General features: G+C 38.5%; 1 long non-coding RNA gene across 1 annotated transcript in view; it reads right to left on the reverse strand.

Moving 5' to 3' along the window:
* The window catches only part of LOC106533162 (uncharacterized), a 36,366-nt gene that overhangs the window by 6,566 nt on the left and 25,364 nt on the right, over positions 1-4,436 (reverse strand). The window contains exon 2 of the long non-coding RNA XR_001312201.1: positions 3,980-4,056. This is a non-coding gene — a long non-coding RNA (uncharacterized LOC106533162). The remainder of the gene's footprint in view (positions 1-3,979; positions 4,057-4,436) is intronic.

Consider the following 4,436-nt stretch of genomic DNA (forward strand, 5'->3'; position numbering starts at 1 on the left):
CTTGAGGGATTATTTTGTGAAGATTAGGCTGGTCCTAAGTTTCATAGAGTGATTCGTTACACTACTTCTGTGATATTACTACTACTTCTACTTCCTGTTATCTTCTTCATCATCGTCTTTTTCACCAGTAGAAACAGACGGTTGTTGATCACGTGACTCCTGTGATGTGAAAAAAGTGTTTCCATTGATGTTTTGTGAAAAACACCAATTTTGATACGTCTGAAAAACCACCTCATCCTAGTGCAAAAACATTTTGTCGAAAAACGTAATTTTTTTCCGAAATTGACATGTTTCCATTGAACAAATTTATTTTCAAAATTCTAATTTGCGCATTTTCATGGTGAATGGAAACACAACCAGTGAGTTCAGCAGAGTTCACCAACAGGATGAGAATAAATTCAGCTTATTTTCATCAAGCAAAGATACTGAAACTGTATTTACACCTGTGGTTTTCAACGTCAGGGATGAGAACCCATTATGTGTCATAAAACACCAAGTCAGGGGTCTTCAAATGAACTCCAGAAACCAAACAATATGTAACTTTTAGCCCCCCTGACATCTTTTCAGGTTCTAAATAAGAAAAGATATTTGGAAGAACTAAAATGAGTTTGACCTAACTGTTTTGACATTACTCTTAATTTATTTCAACTTTGTTGTTTAACTCAGGATGTTAGAAATGTTTAGTTATTTWGGGAGTCAGACATTAAAGTGCCTGTGACATCAAATTTTAGTAATAAATGCAAAGGAACTTTTGGAAAGACAACATTTAAACATATTACAAAACAACTTTTACGCTGCTGCGATGAACAGTTGTTGAGATATTTGCARGTGAACTAACAGGAAGTGACGTCAAAGGGAAATGTCTGCTTGGAAAGAGTGTTACTAAAATAACTAACAACATAGACTGTAGAGAAGAATAGGAGTTTTTTTTTACTTTGAGTCACTACAGAGAGACGAAGAGTCAGAGTTCAAATTATATTGTTTTAATAAAACATCAGTTTCTTTTCTTTAAGAGTTCCCCTTTGATGTCACTTCCTGCTTCACTTTGGCTGAGTCAAATTCAAAAGAAAACATGACAGTTATGTGACAAAATGGGTAAAATTGTGTGTATTATGCCAACTTTCTTCAATATGTTTTCTTTCACTTTMTGTWTTTSAAGAATATGCATGGCACATGCACTTTAAAGGTTTGGACCCAGTGTTTTATAATACAGACTGCACTCAGTTTAAAGTTACTTTTATTCTAAGCAGAGTCAATAATATTCAAACTTTTTAAGCCAGTTTTAAAGAACATAAATGAAGTCTTGATTTGAAGTGGCACAGTTAGGCTCTGACAACTGAAACTGATTCTATCCCCAACTTGAACTTTTTAAACAAATATTAATGAGTATRTGATTTATACTGTATTTCTAACACTTCTGTTCTGAAGTGTTTTAATACTTCAGCGTCACGGAGCGGCACCAGAACCATCAGTGGATTCAGACCAGAGGCTGACCTGCTGATTTACTGTGTCAGCCATTTTTCTTTCAGCCTCCTTCAGCGTCGGTTTGATTGACAGGAAGGACAGATGCTGCTCCAGAACCAGGTAACCTGATCCACAGAGCCCATCTGGTCAAAGCTCTGTTGAATTCACACTTTATACACACACATACACACCTACACATGCACACACACACACATGACTCACATACGTTGAAAGTAAAAATAAAAACAGAGACGTCTGAAGTGGGATAAACACTGAGCTTCAGATATAAAGAAAGGTTAGCTTCGCTCAACTATCGCCTGCCTTAAAAATATTCTTAAACTCCATCTGATGCTCAGAAAGTTGGAATGACTCTCAGCTACTACCACACTGACCTACAGRTCAGTTTGTGTAACACTGACAGCTACAGACAGGTTTGTGTTGTTTACTGCTGTTTTAGAAATAACTTTAACATCTTCAGGTTTACAGAGAGGAGCTGAGCTGCTGTTTCTCATATAAAGTGATTCAGTTCAAAACAGTCCTGTAATCATATCTGCAACACTTCAGGGTTTGGAAACAAAAATAAAATGATGTATTTATTTTACAAAGATACGCTAAAATAGAATTAGTTGGTTTCTTTGCTTTAAAGTCGGGATTCAGACTGTTTGACCTGAGTTACTCTCACAGTTGTAAGTCTGTTTACAGACAATAAACAACACCTGAGGGCTGTTTCAGGATTTTCCAGATATCCTGTGTGAATTAAGCCTCAATTTGGTTTCACCAAAGCAGTGGTGCGTAAGTTACCATGGTGATTTATTCTGTACAGCTAGCCAGCTCCAGACCAGGCTAACAGACAGGCTAAAAGATGAGGCTAATAGACCAGGCTAACAGACCAGGCTAACAGACCAGGCTAAAAGATGAGGTTAACAGACAGGCTAACAGACCAGGCTAACAGACCAGGCTAACAGACCAGGCTAACAGACCAGGCTAACATTTAGCATTTAGGCTCCTACAGCTCATAAAGCTCCATTAAAAGATGTTCTTAATTTGGTGAGAAGTGTGGAGCACTCAGTTTATTCACTGGAGAATCAGTGAATCTGTGATTGATCTCATGGTCTGTTGAAGAATTCTGTGGACGAGGGTTTACCTGGATTACTGACACCTAGCTTCATGTAGCTGCACCTCTTCAGTCTGGTTTGGTCTTTGTCAAACAGATGAAGCCAGGATGAACTGATCCAGTTATGTAAAGCCTAGATTTATCTCTGAGCCTGGATTTCTCAATCCTGCTTTTGTGAAATAACCCTCTGGGTTGTTTGTTCTTGTTGTTTGTTCTGATAGCTTGTTCTTGTTTGTTCTTGTTGTTTGTTCTGATAGCTTGTTCTTGTTTGTTCTGATTGCTTGTTCTTGTTGTTTGTTTCGATTGTTTGTTCTTGTTTGTTGTTCTGGTTTGTTCTGATTGTTTGTTCTTGTTGTTTGTTCTTGTTGTTTATTCTGATTGTTCTGATTGCTTGTTGTTGTTGTTTGTTTCGATTGTTTGTTCTTGTTTGTTGTTCTGGTTTGTTCTGATTGTTTATTCTGATTGTTCTGATTGCTTGTTGTTGTTGTTTGTTTCGATTGTTTGTTCTTGTTTGTTGTTCTGGTTTGTTCTGATTGTTTATTCTGATTGTTCTGATTGCTTGTTGTTGTTGTTTGTTTCGATTGTTTGTTCTTGTTTTTTGTTCTGGTTGTTTGTTCTGATTGCTTGTTCTTGTTGTTTATAAAAATATTCTTAGTTTATTTTTTATCAGCCGTATCAGACAGAAAACTAAATGACAGAAGTGTTGACAGAATCTGTTGTCTCATGCTTTAGCTTTGCTAACATTTGCGACATGTCCTTTCTGTAGTGGTTTACAGGTTAAATGCTAATCACTAGCTAGTAATTACCGCCTCTAAAGGCCTCTCCACGCAGACCTCTGTGAGGTATTAGCTAAATGTAAGCTAACCAGTTAACAGCTAACCAGTGATTACAAACAGCAGCTCCTGCTCCACACAAAGGTCTCGTCGTGTTTCCGTCTGTTTCCACGCCGACCCGGTCCACAACCTGGCTCGCCCTTCGGTGTTCTGGCATTTCAAAGCGGTAATTATCACAAACCGGTCGGCGCTTCCTGCTTCCAGGCCAAACGGGGCCTTCGGTGAACATCGGAGACCGGGTCCTGCGAGTCAGAGAAGGGTGTGTCCGGCCGACTGCTGAGCACTTTGTTTTGGATAATGATAGATCTGAGCAACGTTCACCTCTTAACACTCACTCAGTCATTTCATTTCATCACCTCCTCCTTCCTCTCCATCAGCCCTCCAGTCCTCCTCCTCCTCCTCCTTGTTTACCACAAACATTTCAAGCAAATATAATAACAGTGCAACAATCTGTTGCTAGGCGACAATTATAGAAACAATGGTGCTTGGTGGCAAAGACTCAGGCTGCTGGAGTGTGTGTGTGTGTGTGTGTGTGTGTGTGTGTGTGTGTGTGTGTTAATCGACCCACCTTGTGCTCTTGTTGAATGCAGATTTTTCATCTTTTTAATGTTTTTGTTCCAATCTGCAGCGCTGTTTGTTCCTAAACTGATGGTAATCAAAACAAAAGAAAGAGAAAAACAGAACCATGAAAGAAAAATCAAAACAGAAAATGAGTCTGAAGTCTGAAAATTGATGTTTTACTTCAGAAGATCCAAACTTTTAGTCTCCAGTTGTTGAAACAAACAACCAGACGGAGGAAACTGCCTGATCTGCTGCTGCCTGATAAGATTATTTCAAAAATGACCACAAATTCACTAAAAATGAAAACTTTTGTTTACAGCAGCAGAACAGGAAAAAAGTGGAAAAACTAGTAAAAAAAGGATTTTTGCAGCATCTGGCAAAGCTGATGGCAGCAGGTCAAAGGTAAAGTAGAGAGCTTCTTAATTTACAGACCACACACACACACACACACACACACACACACA

Source organism: Austrofundulus limnaeus, unplaced genomic scaffold, assembly GCF_001266775.1.
Source record: "Austrofundulus limnaeus strain Quisiro unplaced genomic scaffold, Austrofundulus_limnaeus-1.0 Scaffold897, whole genome shotgun sequence".
Classification (NCBI taxonomy): Eukaryota; Metazoa; Chordata; class Actinopteri; order Cyprinodontiformes; family Rivulidae; genus Austrofundulus; species Austrofundulus limnaeus.